The 18153-nt window shown below is 41.3% G+C and overlaps 1 pseudogene across 1 annotated transcript in view; it reads left to right on the top strand.

Moving 5' to 3' along the window:
* LOC308609643 (ubiquitin-like modifier-activating enzyme 1) overlaps positions 1-18153 on the top strand; it is a 54416-nt pseudogene that overhangs the window by 32534 nt on the left and 3729 nt on the right. Inside the window, exons 5-21 of the transcript in view lie at positions 1886-1983; positions 2071-2217; positions 2341-2516; positions 2636-2740; positions 2829-2909; positions 3233-3388; positions 5865-6031; positions 6154-6350; positions 7991-8055; positions 8277-8471; positions 9133-9194; positions 9317-9503; positions 11162-11248; positions 11667-11759; positions 11883-12065; positions 12352-12453; positions 12558-12755. The product of the transcript in view is annotated as a ubiquitin-like modifier-activating enzyme 1 (transcript). The remainder of the gene's footprint in view (positions 1-1885; positions 1984-2070; positions 2218-2340; positions 2517-2635; positions 2741-2828; positions 2910-3232; positions 3389-5864; positions 6032-6153; positions 6351-7990; positions 8056-8276; positions 8472-9132; positions 9195-9316; positions 9504-11161; positions 11249-11666; positions 11760-11882; positions 12066-12351; positions 12454-12557; positions 12756-18153) is intronic.

The raw sequence follows: 18153 nt of genomic DNA on the forward strand, positions 1-18153 counted from the left end.
TATATTAGATTAATAATATATTATTGATAAAAGGGTAAATCTGTTGAAATACACAAGAATTATAAACAAATGCTCACCTAACAAAAAAGTTCCAGATACCTGAATGAAAAACTTACAAAATTTGAGAGAGAGATAAATAGGTTCAACAGCATATCCAAATGAATGACAAAATATATGATAACCAAGGGAAGAGAAGACCTAAACAAAACTATGATATAAACCGAGTGCACTTAACAGACATGTACGCAACATTCCTCCCAAGAACAGAAGAATACAATTTCCTTTCACTTGAACTAGGAATGTTCTCCAGGATAGACTTCACGTTAGGCCATAAAACAAGTGTCAATAATTTAAATCACACCAAATTGTTCTCTGACCACAAAGGAAAGAATAATGGGCATCAATAATAGGAGGAACTTGTGAAAACTTGTAAATATGTGGAAATTAAACAACGCATTCCTAAGTAATAAAAGAGTCAAACAGTGTCCAAGAGATATTAGAAAATACTCTGAAGTGAATTAAAATGTAAACACAACATACCAAAACATGGGATTCGGCAAAAACAAAGCACAGAGGAATATATATATATATATATATATATATATATATATATATATATATATATATATATATATATATATATATATATATATATATATATATATATATATACATATATATATATATATATTTATTTATATATATTTATATATATATTTATATATATATTTTTATATATATTTTTATATATATATTTATATATATTTATATATATATTTATATATATATTTATATATATATATTTATATATATATATTTATATATATATATAATACATTATATATATTTGTATAGTTTTCTCCATGTCTCTTTTGCAGTTTATTAAATATTTATTAAATATGGGTTTATACTTTTATGAAATTGGGAAAATTTCTGCCCACATGTTTTTTGAAAATATTACTTTCGGAGCTCACTGCCATATCATTATATCTTTCCAGAACTCCAATTACATGAGTATTAAGGCACTTGACTTGTTTGACTTCCCCCCCACACACCTTTTGTATTTTGCATAGTTTCTTCTACGTTGTTAAACTTCCTAATTTTTTCTTGTGTGTTAATTTGTTAATCACATTTGTTATGTAAAATCACAGGTCAAGAACATTAAAACATCTATTATAAATATATTTCACATGTCAAAGAAATTCCCAAGAAAGGGGTGGGCCAAAAGAGTTTTTGAAGAAATAATGGACAAAAAATTTACAAATTTAATGAAAACTAAAGCCACAGATTTTGCTGGTAAGTTTCTGGTAAGTGTTGATAGATGGAAGGTAATTGTGATGTTAGCGTTTTGGAGTTGCGTTTTGTGTTCCTTTAATATTTTTGAGTCCGCTCTAGAGAACTTATGTAGTTGCTATCTGATCCTTTCAGGCCTTACTTCTTTTTCTCTAGAGTGGCATTTAGGCATAGAATACCTGTGTTGTCTGAAGAAATCAGCATTGTGTTTTTGTTTTTGATTTTGTTTTATGATGTACGATACATTATTTTTATTTCTTAATTGAAGTATAGTTGATTTAAAAATTAGTTACTTTTTGCTTTACAGCAAAGTAACTCAGTTATCTATATATACATTCTTTTTCATATTCTATTCCATGATGGTTTATCTCAGGATACTGAATAGATTTCTGTGTGCTCTACAGTAGGACCCTGTTGTTTACCCATTGTATATATAATAGCTTATATCTGTTAACTCCAAACTCCCACTGTATGGGGGAGGGTGTTAGGTGAGGAAGAAGGTGGGAGGTTTTCATATCCCTGTTTTGATAGTGCTGTTGATCTTGGGAGGGAATGAATTGACAGATAACCCTTCATTCTTTTCATCCCCCAGGTCCCTACACCTTTAGTATCTGTGATACCTCCAATTTCTCTGACTACATCTGTGGGGGCATTGTCAGTCAAGTCAAAGTAACTAAGAGGATAAGCTTTGTGAGTATGAGCAGGAGGGTGTGTTGTAGGCTTCCAGGCATCTCCACGTTTTTTACTTTTTTGGTTCTGATATCTTGCTCTTCACAGAAAACCTTGCCTACTTCACAGGCAGAGCCGGACTTTGTGATAACAAATTTTGTCAAGTATTCTCGCCCTCCTCAGCTACAAATTGGCTTCCAGGTCCTGCACCAGTTCCGTGCCCAGCATGGCCAGCTCTCTCGGCCCCACAATGAGGTAGATGGGTGGGCAAGCCAACCAGGTCCTTGAACCAAAGCTGCTCTATGCCTTTTCATCTATTTAGTTTTTCTCCCTCTCCCTCTCCCCACAGTGGTGTGATTGTTCTTTTACTCCTTCCAGGAGGACACAACAGAACTGGTGACCCTAGCACAGGCTTGAATTCTCAAGCTCTGCCAGCAGTGTAGCAAAACAGTCTGGATGAAGACCTCATCCAGAAGCCGGCTTATATGGCCCCTCGGGATCTGGCACCCATCAACTCCTTCACTGGTTGCGTGGCTGCCCAGGAGTTTATGAAGGTCAGCGTGAGTGGAGACAGACAGTGCTGGGCGTGGGCCAGGTTCCTTTCCGGCCCTGCTGCTTGCTTTCCAGCTCTGATTAACCAGTGATCACATTCTCTTTCTAACCGACTCCTCAGGGCTGCTCTGGAAAGTTTATGCCTGTTATACAGTAGCTGTACTTTGATGCCATTGAGTGTCTCCCTGTGGGAAAAGAGGCCGTTACAGAGGACACGTGCCTTCCAGTATGTGATTTGGGCCCATGGAAAAGACATTATTGTGATCTTTTTAACGTGGCTTTTCCCTTACCCTCTCTTCCTTCACATGAGTCAGTGCCAGAACCATTATGATGGGCAGGTGGCTGTATTTGGCTCTGACCTGCAAGAGAAGCTGGGTAAGCAGAGATACTTCTTGGTGAGAGAACCTTGTGGTCAAAAGCTACCTTTAGGTCCCCTAGGCTCTGGCCACCTCTTCTGGAGTATCCTCATGGTGTACAAGGGATGGTGTTGGCTTGTACCCTCATCTCATCCCTCTTCCATTTTCTTCACACCAGGTCCTTTATATCCTGGTCTTGTGCCTCTTTCCTTAGAGGACCATGGATTTTTATGGCACTGTGACTTAAATATGCAGTCATAGATCCTCTTACCCTCTCTTGCCCTCTGCAGGGGTAGTGAGGAGTGGTTTTGTTACCCAGTGACCCTAACCATCTTGTGTCTCCCTTCTTGGCCACCTCCCAGGTGGGTGCAGGGGCCGTTGGCTGTGAGCTACTCAAGACCTTTGCCATGACTGGGCTAGGCTGTGGGGAGGGTGTGGCAATCACCATTACAGACATGGACACCATAGTAAAATCCAATCTGAATCGACAGTTTCTGTTCCGACCTTGTGATATCAAGGTGAGTGGAATGGATATGGTATGTGGTTCAGCTTTGTTTTTCACTTTTCCCCTGTCTTTTTCTGGTTATCTGTCTTATTGCCTTTGGACTTTTTTTTTTTTTTTTTTTTTTTGGTACGTGGGCCTCACACTGTTGTGGCCTCTGCCATTGTGGAGCGCAGGCTCTGGACCTTCAGGCCCAGCGGCCATGGATCATGGGCACAGACGCTCCACGGAATGTGGGATCTTCCTGGACGAGGGCACGAACCGATGTCCCCGAAACGGCAGGTGGACTCTCAACCACTGCCCCACCAGGGAAGCCCACCTTAGGACTTTTTTGTTTGTCTCTTTCCTTCAGTTCTTACCTTATTTCTTTTCTCTACCACTCACTCTTTCTTCCAGGAGATATTTATTGAAAACTTATTACATCTTTCATTTGTGAGTTTAAACCTGTCCCCAGCCATCTTTTTTTTTCTTTGGTTTTTGGTTACGGCTAATGTGGAACTCTGGAAGCTAGATTATAGAGGGATCTATCTGGGGTGTCTCTGTAAAGTTCAGTGTTATTTTGCCTGCCCAGTGTTTATCTTTCCTTTCATTTTATCATGCAAATACTAGGTACTACTTAAGTAGTTAGAATATATAAGATAGCAAATGAAAGGTTTCTGCTTTTGTCTAGTGAGAAGACATAGTAAACGAGAGATTCTCTAATGCAGTGGAGATTGGCAGCACTCTTTCCTCAAGTCCAAAAGAGCACAACTCTTTTAAGAATACTAAGACATTATGTCCTTTTTATCCCCATTTTATCAGGTGAAAGGGTAATTTTCCACTCTGTTCTAGGAGGCTGTCCATAACCCAAAAACACAGTATTTTCCAAATGACCAGACCAATTCATGATGATACAGAACTGTGCATTAACTAAAGAGCCATTCAAAATACAGAGAAAGACAGTGGGTATTGATGTGGATCAGTACTTCACCTTTCAACTAAACGTTACAGAAATATCGCTTGTCAAGTTTTGAGATATATATATATATATATATATATATATATATATATATATATATATATTTAAATATCAACAGTCATCTGAAAATGTTATTGATTTTTTTTTTTCTGTGAGGCTGGATATCCCTGACATCTTTCAAGCAAAACATGTAATACATTAAAGTCAGTAAATAATGAAAATTCAGCTATCTTCTAAGACATTATATAAGTAAAATTTGTAAAACTGTAAATACAGATTGACTCCTGTTATTAACGCTTTGTATTGGAGTTTCTTTCATAGTGTTTGTACTATATAATGGAATTATTCCATATTTATTAATTAATTAATTTATTTATTTTTGGCTGTGTTGGGGCTTCCTTTCTGTGTGAGGTCTTTCTCTAGTTGTGGTAAGCGGGGACCATGCTTCATCGCAGTGTGCGGGCCTCTCACTAGTGCAGCCTCTCATTTTGTGGAGCACAGGCTCCAGACGCGCAGGCTCAGTAGTTGTGGCTCTGGCCTAGTTGCTCCGTTGCATGTGGGATCTTCCGAGACCAGGGCTCAAAACCATTTCCTCTGCATTAGCAGGGAGATTCTAAACCACTGTGCCACCAGGGAAGACCCTCCAATTTTAAATGGAGTAATAATATTTTTAAATGTTCTCAGATTAAATATCAAACGTAGGAAATCTTGATAGCTGTGCATCAGATAAAAAAGAAACCACAAACTTTGTTTTAACTTCATTTTGGACAACTGCTAGAGCAAATAATAAATACAATAGCACTGTATGTGGTTAGAACATAACAAGGTGAAACATACTGTGTAGGGGCAAGAATGAAAATCAAGATATAGAACTGGAAGTGCCATGAGAGGGTGGTTTGCAGTGTGGTAAAGGAAATCCTCATTGGAAAGGTGGTATAACCGCAGAGAATTAAAGATGGTATACGAGAACAGGAAGAAATCTCAGGGAAGAGTATGCCAGGTGAAGTTAACAGTGTGAGCAAAAACCTGAGTTTGGAATATGACTGCTATGTTTAAGGAATAGAGACAGAGATAGATCATGGTAAGAGAGAAGGTTGTCAAAGGAATAGGGACCAGCTCATTTCACCCTTAGTGAAAGTGGGAATCAATAGAGGGCTTTGAGGAGAGGAATGTGATCTGACTTGGTTTCAGAGGATCCTTTTTGTTTTTGTATGTTCAGAGGACCTTGGTTTTCTTTGCGTGAATGCACTCCAACTCGGGGTGCTAGTAACGAAAAACAGTGGATGTTCGGTAGACAAAAGAACAGATACTCAACCCATTGTCTCCTATTGTATCACTGTTTTCCTTTTTTATTCACGCCATTCCTCATTTGTCCCAGCCCAAGCTGTGTGGCATTTGTCATAGACCACAGAGCCTCCTGACCTCAGAGCCTAGGTCTTGTGCATCATTACTTAAATCAGTTTTCAGAACAGCTCTGTAAAGTTTTGTTGGGTGATTATGTGAATGACAGTTCTGTTCCTCCATCACTACCCAGAAATTGAAGTCTGATACAGATGCTGCAGCTGTGAACCATATAAATGCACACATCCGTGTGATGAGCCATCAGAACTGTGTGGGCCCTCACACAGAGCATGCGTATGATTGATAAATTCCTCCAAAACCTGGATGGTGTGGACAATGCCTCGGACAATGTGGATGCCCGTGAGTTTTGGGGATGGGTGAGGACGAGGCGAGAGTAATGTGTGTGTTTTAGGGAGTGTGTGTCACCGTGTCCTATCCTGATGTTATTTTCCCCACCCTCACCTGCTGCAACTTTCTCACAGGCACGTATATGGACTGCTGCTGTGTGTTGTACCGAAAGCCTCTTCTGGAGTCAGGCACACTGGGTACCAAGGGTAATGTGTAAGGGTTTATCCCCTTCCTGACAGAGTCATACAGCTCCAGCCAGGACCCTCCTGACAAGTCCATCCCCAGGTGCACACTGAAGAACTTCCCGAATGTCATCGAGCACACTTTGCAGGTGATCAGCCTTGCAGGGAGAAAGAGGTGGAAAAGATATGTACTGGGACAGTGTCTCAGTTGCCAAACTCTTGTTATTCCGATGATGAAGCCTCAGTGTATGTAATATCTGCCCTCTCTTTAACTCTCCTTCACTCACTTTAAACCTAGGAGCCTAACGCTTTTCATAATGATTTTTTTTAACTTGAAATTTTTATTTTGCAAACATACAGGGAAGTATTATTTATACCATGTGAAATACTTTATGTGAGAAGTGTATATCTAAAGGGTGAGGATATGATTCTTTGTGTACAGGATACTATTTTGTCGTTGAAAAAAATTAACTTAATATCATCTCTGCTAGTTATTTAGATATCTCTAATATTAAGTCCATATTTAGGAATAATTTTCTAATTGTTTCCCAAAATATGTTTAATAGTTTGTCAGCATATTTGTGTTTATATAGTACACATACATACAAAAGAGCATAACTCTCATGTACATTGACAAAGTAAAAGCACCCCATTAACTGGTCCTCAGAACTTGGCCCTAATTACAATCCCCTTTCAGACCACAAATAACCATCCTTTTATCAAAATGATTCTTAACCCAGTCTTTGAGGCTATGTTTAGGAAGTATGGGAACAGGAAGAAAATGAGCAGTAACAGTTCAGTCTGTCACTTTTCCTTCCAGAAGGGAAGAGTTTATACTTGTGGAGTCAGTTCAGTATGTTTCTTTCTCCCTTTCCATGCATCCCATGTTGGTGTGTGTGTGTGTGTGTGTGTGTGTGTGTGTGTGTAGATACAGAGAGACGGAGAAAGAGATGTGTTTGTGTGTGTGTGTTCATTTCTATACATATAAATCCTCTCCTAGGTTATGGTTCTATTATTGTGTTTCTCTCTACCCAGTACGCAGAAAGGCCAATAAAAAGGATTTTAAAACTAATATACTATGTGCCCTTGGACTTAACCACTTCATGCTTCAGATTCCTTATCTGTAAAATTGGAATGACAGTAGTAACTCTCACAGGAATTCTGAAAAACATGTATACTTAATATGCCCTTGTGACTTTCAAACTAAGCTTTAAATGTGTACATGTTTGCTTATTTCTTATTAACTCCATGAGGTGTAGTTTTACTGTTACAGTGTTTGTCTTTAAAATTAGGAAACACAAGTAAAGATATGCCTGATTGTCACAAGACTGTGGCACAGCTGGCCTTTGAACCTGGATTTCGAGCATCAAGGTGCTCCAGATCACTTCACCAGTGACTATTTATCGACCTCCGAATTCACAGGGGTCAAACCTCTATCTTACTTTCTTCCCAGTCCCCAGAACCTGCATAGAGATCGTTCATGTTTTATTCTTGGTGTGAACTTTTTCTTGAATTGATGCATGACATACCTAGGGTAATGTGTACATCTTAATAAATTCTGCATGAATGTACACTTGTGTGTAAACCTCTTCCCAGATTAAGATCATAGGTTTTTACATTGAAGTGGTGAGGGCTTGACAAGTTTGAGGAGACACATTGGGAGGGTTTTCTTCCTCTGTTCTCCCATAACAGCCATGCTCTTCTTATTTGCTGTATTTCCTGATGGTGGTCCTAAGGCCTACAGAAACTTATTTGTTTCCCGTAACCCACGTAGTGTTGATTTGCTCTGTCTGCCGTGGATGAGTTTGAAGGTCTCTTCAAGCAACCAGCAGAAAACGTCAACCAGTACCTAATGTGAGTAATTCTGTCCAAATCCTCGTTCACCGTTTCTGCTGCCTGTCAGTCAAAGCATTCTGTAACCAGTGTAACACTTAGGACCTGGTCTACTTTTCAAATAATCTAATGATTCCTTGGGCCTTATACATTTGGGAGTCAGCACTGACTTTTCATGCTGTTAAGCTCCCTCTGGGATCACTGTGTAACTCTGAGTTTGTGTCCTCTCTAATTCTTGATAGGGATTCAAAGTTTGTGGAGCAAACACTGCACCAGCAGGCATCCAAACCCTAGAGGTGCTGCAGGCTGTTCAGCTCAGCCTGGTGCTTCAGCGGCCACATACATGGACTGACTGTGTGACGTGGGCTTACTAGCACTGGCACAACCAGTGCTCCAACAACATCAGACAGCTGCTGCGCAGCTTTCCTCCGAACCAGGTATTACACTCTTCTGGGCTCCATTTGTCAGAATAGGCTTACTGGAAGCAGTTTGTTACACGCTTTTGACATGGTTCATTGCAGTTCATCCATTTGTGGCAAGACCACCAAGTCCCAGAGATCTCATTAAATGATTAAGTGAGTGATTTTTGAAGTCAAAGACCTGTTCCTCCCAACCTCTCTCCTCTACCTGCCCAGCCCTGTTCTCTCAAGCAACATACTTGGTACCTATTTCCCTTAGATATGACATGAGTCATTCCAGATTCCCTGTCAGGGCTATAGAGATTGTAGAAGAGAAATTTTGGTGTTAAGGGCACAGGACCTAGGTGGCTTCAAGTCTCAACTGCATTTGATATTGGGACTAATCATGTATTTTCTCTCTGTGCCTTAGTAGCCTCATGTAGGAAGTTGGAATAATGGTGACCTAATTTCATGAGAGTTCTATGAGGGTTGATTTATATTTACTAAGTTAATAAATTAAATATGTTACTACACGACTGGCAATCCATAAAAGTTTCATAAATAGCTCTGTGTCTGGCACAAAGGGAGTGCCCAGCGATATACTAATTTGGGACTTCCGGGCTTGAAAATGAGGAGTCACAATTATGAGAAAGACCTCTCCTCTCAGGTCCCACTCTCCCACATCTTTCTGTTTTCCTAGCTTACAAGCTCAGGAGCCCCTTTCTGGTCTGTGCACAGCCGCTCATCTTTGATGTCAGCAATGAAGTCTCCTCCCTCAGGTCTCCTACAGTCGGGTCAAATGTGGGTACATGGATGGGAAGGAGGCTGCAGCTCCTTAGGTGAGTACTGATATGCTTACCCCTCCATACCTTGCCTTCTCTTAGCCCCTGCATCTGGACTAGGTGATAGCTGCTGCCAACCTGTTTGCCCAGGCCTATGGGCTGAGGGGCTCTCAGGACCGAGCTTCTGTGATCATACTCATTCAGTCTGTGCAGGTCCTTGAGTTCACCCCGAAGTCTGGTGTCAAGATCCATGTTTCTGACCAGGAGCTGCAGACCACTTCGTGTGTTGGTGAGGATGTTTATCTAGTTGGCCTAGAGCTAGCATCCTACTTATCACCTACCTATGCAAGCCTCCCCTGTACTTGTGTTTTGCCACTGGCTCTGCTCTGAGATCTCAGGCCTGAGATTAATCCACACGGTCCTTTGGTCCTTGCTTCTTCCAATTTAAAATAAGGTTGGTTGGTTGAGGCAAGTTCTCTGATGCCCTACTACTTTGTTCTTCCCACTGTTTCTCCCTCAGGTGCACCAGTTGTCCAGCTCTTTTCTGTGTGTATGTTTGCTTTGTTTTGTTCTTTCTCTGTTTCTTTCTGTGTCCATATGCAGGGACAAATGGATATGATCTTTACCAGTAGGCTCTCTGCCTTGATTTCTTCCTTGATTCATTTCATTATAGATCTCCTCATCCACCTCCCCCCTTCTTTGGTATGCCTGTTTACCCTATTGTTATTTATTTATTTACTGATTTATTTATTTATTTAGGCTGTGTTGGGTCTTCGTTTCTGTGTGAGGGCTTTCACTTCTTGTGGCTCACGGGCCTACTTGCTCTGTGGCATGTGGGATCTTCCCAGACCAGGGCTCGAACCCCTGTCCCCTGCCCTGGCAGGCATATTTTCAACCACTGGGCCACCAGGGAAGGCCTAACCTATTTTTAACCTCCATATATCTTTCCTCATCTCCCTATCTAGATAGCCCTCCTCATCTCCCCATCTCTAACTACCCCCCAACTCAAATTTCCCCCCCTCTACCCTATTCTGTCTCATGCTCTGTAAGTCTTCCTCTACATTTCATCTTCTTTGTATATATCCTTCAATTTCTTCGTCTGTATATCTCTCCCCTCCTGATGTATCCCCCGCATTTCCCTTCCGAAATAACTACTCTCTCATGCTCCTCTTTGTATATTTTCTTTATTTATCTCCCTACGTGTCTCCCTTTCAGGTGTTTTGAACTTTCCCATTCTCTGAACGTTCTCATAATCTTCACATTTATCCTCCTTGGTCTCCCTCTTCAGATTTTTTTCACGTCTCTCCCATTTCATATTACTCTCTTCTTGGCTGTCTGTACACTTTCCCCCTATGTTCCTTTCTGTATCTCTTATCCCTCTGTCTCTTGTTTTCCCTCGTATCTTCCTTCATGTCTCCCCATCTCTCTCTATGTCTTTCTCTTGAAGTATGTTCTCATTGACTCCCCTTTTTTGTTTTTAATTGTGGTAAGAAACACAAAGGATTTACCATCTTTAAATATAGTAGACTTCCAGTTTGGAAGGCTTAATATTTAAAGGAATGGATTTTAAGGGTTAATATTTCATTGGATGGATAGATCACATTTTTCTGTCCACTCATTCAGCAGTGAACAACTTCTGTGCTTTCACCTCTTATCTGTCATGATTAATGCTGCTGTCTATATCCTTTCTTAGTGGCTTTACCTGCTGCCCTCAGTGTCTCTACAGATCTCCATGTCCCACACACCTGTCTACCTTTTTCTTTTCTGACATGTTTTCTGCCCTATCTTTCCCCCTTCTTTTCTCTTTCCCATGATGTCTCTCCTTTTCAAATCCTTTATCTGCCTGAACATCTCTGCCCCACCCTGGATTCCTGCTGGCACCTCAGACCGTGAACAGGGATTTAACATGTATCTAAGGACTAACGTGTACTTCCTCCCTTTCCGCAGTGGATAATCACCTGCAGGAGCTCAAGCCATGCTGACCAACCAGAGAGCCTCCCTGGGTTCAAGATCTACCCCATCAACTTTGAGAAGGTGCTGTGATGGGGACCTCAACCGTGTATGAGAAATGGCTGAGCCACCCTAAGCATTTTTGGGGATTACAGGCCTGACTGTAATTATGTTAATTTTTTTTTTTTTTTTTTTTTTTTTGGTACGTGGCTTTCTCTCTGTTGTGGGCTCTCCCATTACTGAGCACAGGCGCCGGATGTGAAGGCTCAGCAAACATGGCTCCTGTGCCCAGCCGCTCCCTGGCATGTGGGATCTTCCCCGACTGGTGCACGGACCCGTTTCTCCTGCATCGGATGACCCAAGTATCTTTTGTGGTCTGGGCTAGTATTTGGCTGGTCTGGCAGGTAATTGAGGTGAATATACCTCAGTTCCCAGGATCCAGGAAAACTTTTTCTCCTTAACTCTGTCTCTCCTGTTCTTCCTCTGTCTCCACTCACAACAGGATGATGACAGCAACTTTCATATGCATTCCATTGTGGCTGTATCGAGTCTCCGGGCAGAGAGCTATAACATTCCCCCTGCTGACCGGCATAAGATTACAATAGTCTATACCTAAACTTGCATCCTTTTCCAAGTTTAACTCTGCCACATTTGAAGTCTTCTCTAGACCTTGAACGTCTCTAACAACTACGTCTTCTCATCACCTTCTGTATTACAGATCAAGCTGATTGCAGGGAAGATCATTCCAGCCATAGCAGCTATAGTTGGCCTTGCAGGTCTGGAGCTGTACAAGGTAGTTCAGGGACACCAACAGCTTGAGTCCTATAAGAACAGCTTCATCAACTTGGCCCTTCCTTTTTTTTTCCGTTTCTCTGAGCCCCTTGCCCCACACCATCACCAGGTAAGGGCTTGCTTTTATAGAAACCTTTGGTGTTGCCCATCAGTGATTGATGCTATGTGTGTGTGTGCATGTGTAGAAGTTGTGTGTATCTTATTTCGGTAGAACTGGCTCTAGTTTTCATCATACCTGGTGAGAGGCTTTTTTAATTTTGTGTATCCTTTGTTCATTGTTTGAACCTGTGCAAAGTAGGAATGGAACTGGCATGTTTGTGAAATGAAGAGGAGCGTATGATTAGGGCTTGTTCCCATTTTACTCTTTGTGCTTTACTCTGTGCTTTGTCCCATAATACTACAACCAGCAGTGGTCACTGTGGGATTGCTTTGAGGTACAGTGGATGCAGCCTAATGGTGAAGAGATGCCCCTCAAGCAGTTCCTTGACTATTTTAAGGTAAGACCCTTTCACTCACTGCACCTGTGGTGGTGGTTGCCCAGGTTACTGGTACTGTCCATCCCAGTGACCCTGTTGCCCCTCCTCGTTTCCACCCCCTTCAGACAGAGTACAAGTTAGAGATCATCATGCTGTTCCAGGGTGTATCTATGTTCTACTCCTTTATCAAGACAGCAATTAAGATCAAAGATCAACTCAGGCTTGAGTTGGGTCAGTGTGCAAACAGAAACAGGTCCTGCCAGGGGTGGGAAACATCAGCTAGCTATGCAACTCATCTTCACCGTTCTCTTAACTTTGTCTCTGTAAGTCTTTCCTCTCTGTTTACTTCACAGACTCTCTTTCTCCTCACCCCAGGATGTCAGCAATAGTGAAACGAGTATCAAAGCAAAAGCTGGGACACCACATTCAAGCACTGTTTCTTGAGCTGTGCTGCAACTAGAGCGGCAATGATTTGGATGTCCCCTATGTACGATACACCATTCGCTATTCCCTCTACACCCATCTACCTCATTCTCAGTCAAATCAATCTATTTCCATTTCTCTTATAGTTGTCGCAAATGCTGAGCCTTAAGTTCTTCTGAGGACTTTTTGTTGTTGCTGCTGCTTTCTACTGTTTGGAGTTGGAATTCTTAATAAAGAGTTATTAATCCAAGTGTGTCATATCCTTCTTTTGTCAAAGGCCCATACCCTGTTGTCTGTGGGAAAGACCAGCCTTTCTTTAGCTCTGCAGGTTCAGGTGATAGTATGAAAGGCTCAGCCCCTAGCACCAGCATGGAATTTGCCTCACATCCAAGCTTATGAGAAAAGATTAAATCCACCTGTTCTGGTAAACCATTGGTTTGCTATTTTTTCCTTTGTCCTCTCTGTTTAAAAAGAAATAGAGGGGGAGTTCAGGAAGATGGCAGAAGAGTAAGTCACGGAGATCACCTTCCTCCCCACAGATACATCAGAAATACATCTACACGTGGAGCAACTCCTACAGAATACCTACTGAACGCTGGCAGAAGGACTCAGGCCTTTCAAAAAGCCAGAAACCCCCCACGTACCTGTGTAGGGCAAAATAAAAAAAGAAAAAAACAGAGACAAAAGAATAGGGATGGGACCTGCACCAGTGGGAGGGAGCTGTGAAGGAGGAAAGGCTTCCATACACTAGGAGCCCCTTTGTGGGCGGAGACTGCTGGTGGTTGAGGGGTGTAGCTTTGCAACCACATAGGAGAGCACAGCAACGGGTGCGGAGGGCAAAGCAGAGAGGTTCCCACACAGAGTATCGGTGATGACTGGCACTCACCAGACCAAGAGGCTGGTCTGCTCAATGACCAGGGCATGCAGGAGCTGGGAGCTGAGACTCGGGCTTGGGTCAGAGCGCAAGGAGAGGACAGGAGTTGGCGGTGTGAACACAGCTTGAATGGGTTAGTGCAGCACGGCTAGCCGGGAGGGAGTCCGGGAAGAAATCTGGAGCTTCCAGCGAGGCAAGAGGCATTTTCTTCCCTCTTTGATTCCTGGTGCGCGAGGAGAGCGCTACTTAAAGGAGCTCCAGAGAAGGGCGCGAGTTGTGGCTATCAGCGTGACCCCAGAGATGGGCATGAGATGCTAAGGCTGCTGCTGCCACCACCTAGAATCCTGTGTAGAAGCACAGGTCCCTCCTCATGCCTCCGTGAACAGGAAGCAGAGCAGCCCGCCAGTGTCAGGGTCCCGAGATCCAGGGACAACTTCCCCAGGAGAATTAATTGTGCACCTCAGGCTGCTGCAAAGTCACGCCAGATTTGGACACCAAAGGCCAGACCTGCATCCATATGCCTCCATCCCCCCGGCCTGAGAGAGACAGAGCCACTGAATCAGTGGCTCCTTTAACCCTGTCCTGTCTGAGCGAAGAACAGACACCCTCAGGCAAGCTACATGCAGAGGCAGGGCCAAATTCATAGCGGAAACACAGGAGCTGTGCGAGCAAAGAAGAGAAAGGGGGGCTTCTCTGGTGACACAATCATTGAGAATCCCCTGCTAATGCAGGTAACACGGGTTCGAGCCCTGGTCTGGGAAGATCCCACATGCCACGTGGAGCAACTAGGCCCATGAGCCACAACTACTCACCCTGCACGTCTGGAGCCTATGCTCCACAACAAGAGAGGCCACGACAGTGAGAGGCCTGCACACTGTAATGAAGAGTGGCCACTGCTTGCCAAAACTAGATAAAGCCCTCACACAGAAATAAAAACCCAATACAGTTAAAAATAAATAAATAAATGAAAGTACACTTAATTAAAAAATATATTTTTAAAAATATTTCACACCAGGGTCAAAAACAAAAACAAACAACAAAACACAGACAACAAAAACAAAAAAAAGATAAAGGGAGATCTCTCCCAGCAGCCTCAGGAGCAGCAGACTAATTCTCCACAATCAACTTCATGTACCCTGCATCAGTGGAATACCTGAATAGACAATGGTTCATCCCATATTGACGGGTGGACTTTGTGAGCAAGATATATTATTTATTCCTCTTTTCCTCTTTTTGTGAGTGTGTATGTGTATGCTTCTGTGTGAGATTTTGTTTGTATAGCTTTGCTTTCACAATTTGTCCTATGGTTCTGTCTGTCAATTTTTTTTTTTTTTACTTATAAAATATTTCTTTCCTTAATAATTATTTTTTATTTTTGTTTTAATAACTCTTTAAATTTTATCTATCTTTTCTTTTTTCTTGCTTTCTTTCCTTCCTTCCTTCTTTCTTTCCTTCTTTCTACTTTTTCTCCCTTTTATTCTGAGCCATGTGGATGAAAGGCTCTTGGTGCTCCAGCCAGGAGTCAGTGCTGTGCCTCTGAGGTGGGGAAGCCAAATTCAGGACACTGGCCCACAAGAGACCTCCCAGCTGCACATAATATCAAATGGTGAAAATCTCCCAGAGATCTCCGTCTCAATGTCAAGACCCAGCTTCACTCAACAACCAACAAGCTATGGTGCTGGACACCATATGCCAAACAACTAGCAAGACAGGAACACAACACCACCCATTAGCAGAGAGGCTGCCTGAAATCATAATAAGGCCACAGACACCCTAGAACACAACACTAGACCTGGAAATTTTCACCAGAAAGACAAGATCCAACTGCATCCACCAGAACACAGGCATCAGAGTCCGCTCCACCAGGAAGCCTACACAACCCATTGAATGAACTTTAGCCACTGGAGACAGACACCAAAAACAATGGGAACTACGGACCTGCAGCCTGCAAAAAGGAGACCCCAAACACAGAAAGATGAGCAAAATGAGAAGACAGAAAAACACACAGCAGATGACGGAGCAAGGTAAAAACCCACAAGACCTAATAAATGAAGAGGAAATAGGCAGTCTACCTGAAAAAGAATTCAGAATAATGATAGTGAAGATGATCCAAAATCTGTGAAATAGAATAGAGAAAATGCAAGAAACATTTGACAAGACCTAGAACAAGTAAAGAAGAAACAAGTAATGATGAACAGCACAATAAATGAAACTAAAAATACTGTAGAATGGATCAGTAGCAGAATAACTGAGGCAGAAAAAATGGATAAGTGACCTGGAAGTAAAATAATGGAAATAAAACTGCAGAGCAGAATAAGGAGAAAAGAATGAAAAGAACTGCAGACAGTCTCACAGACCTCTTGGACAATATTAAATGCACCACATTCGAATCATATGTGTCCCAGAAGAAGAAGAGAAAACGAAAGGGACTGAGAAAATATTTGAAGAGATTATAGTTCAAAATATCCGTAATATGGGAAAGGAAAAATTTAATCAAATCCAGGAAGCACAGAGTCCCATGCAGGATAAATCCAAGGAGAAACACGCCAAGACACATATTAATCAAACTATCAAAAATTAAATACAAAGAAAACATATTAAAAGCAGCAGGGGAAAACAAACAAACAAACAAACAACACAAAAGAGATTCCCCATAAGGTTAACAGTGGATCTTTCAGCAGAAACCCTGCAAGCCAGAAGGGAGTGGCAGGACATATTTAAAGTGATGAAGGAGAAAAATCTACAACCCAGATTACACTACCCAACAAGGATCTCATTCACATTTGATGGGGAAATTAAAAACTTTAACGACAAGCAAAAGCTGAGAGACTTCAGCACCACCAAACTAACTTTACAGCAAATGCTAAAGGAACTTTTCTAGGCAAGAAACACAAGAGAAGAAAAAGATCTACAAAAACAAATACAAAATAATTAAGAAGTGGGAAGGGGAACATACATATTGATAATTACTTTAAAGGTAAATGGGTTAAATGCTCCGACCAAAAGACACAGACAAGCTGAATGGATACAAACCCAAGACCCATATATATGCTGTTTACAAGAGACCCACTTCAGACCGAGGGACACATACAGAATGAAAGTGAGGGGATGGAAAATGATATTCCATGCAAATGGAATTCAAAAGAAAGCTGGGGTAGCAATTCTCTTATCAGAAAAAAATAGAATTTAAAATAAAGACTATTACAAGAGACAAAGAAGGACACTACATAATGATCAAGGGATCGATCCAAGAGGAAGATATGACAATTGTAAATATTTATGCACCCAACATAGGGGCACCTCAGTACATAAAACAAATACTAACAGCCATAAAAGGGGAAATCAACAATAACATATTCATAGTAGGGGACTTTAACACCCCACTTTCACCAATGGACAGATCATCCAAAATGAAAATAAATAAGGAAACACAAGCTTTATGTGATACATTAAAAAAGGTGGACCTAATTGATATTTATAGGGCATTCCATCCAAAAACAACAGAATACACATTTTTCTCAAATGCACATGGAACGTTCTCCAAGATAGATCATATCTTGGGTCACAAATCAAGCCTTGGTAAATTTAAGAAAATTGAAACTCTATCAAGTATCTTTTCCGACCACAATGCTATGAGACTAGATAGCAATTTCAGGAAAAAGATCTGTAAAAAAATACAAACGCATGGAGGCTAAACACTACACTACTTAATAACGAAGTGATCACTGAAGAAATCAAAGAGGAAATCAAAAAATACCTAGCAACACATGACAATGGAGACATGACGACCAAAAACCTATGGGATGTAGCAAAAGCAGTTCTAAGAGGGAAGTTTATAGCAATACAATCCTACCTTAAGGAACAGGAAACATCTCAAATAAACAACCTAACCTTGCACCTAAAGCAATAAGAGAAAGAAGAACAAAAAAAACCCAAGGTTCGCAGAAGGAAAGAAATCAAAAACATCAGATGAGTAATAAATGAAAAAGAAATGAAGGAAACAACAGCAAATATCAAGAAAACCAAAAGCTGGTTCTTTGGGAAGATAAACAAAATTGATAAATCATTAGCCAGATTCATCAAGAAAAAAAGGGAGAAGACTCAAATCAATAGAATTAGAAATGAAAAAGGAGAAGTAACAACTGACACTGCAGAAATACAAAAGATCATGAGAGATTGCTACAAGCAACTCTATGCCAATAAATTGGACAATCTGGAAGAAATGGAAAACTTCTTAGAAATGCACAACCTGCCAAGACTGAATCAGGAAGAAATAGAAAATATGAACAGACCAATCACAAGCACTGAAATCGAAACTGTGATTAAACATCTTCCAACAAACAAAGCCCAAGACGAGACGGCTTCACAGGCGAACTCTATCAAACAACTAGTGAAGAGCTAACACCTATTCTTTTCAAAGTCTT

The sequence above is a fragment of the Mesoplodon bidens genome, assembly GCF_964165515.1.
Source record: "Mesoplodon bidens genome assembly, chromosome: Y".
Lineage (NCBI taxonomy): Eukaryota > Metazoa > Chordata > Mammalia > Artiodactyla > Ziphiidae > Mesoplodon > Mesoplodon bidens.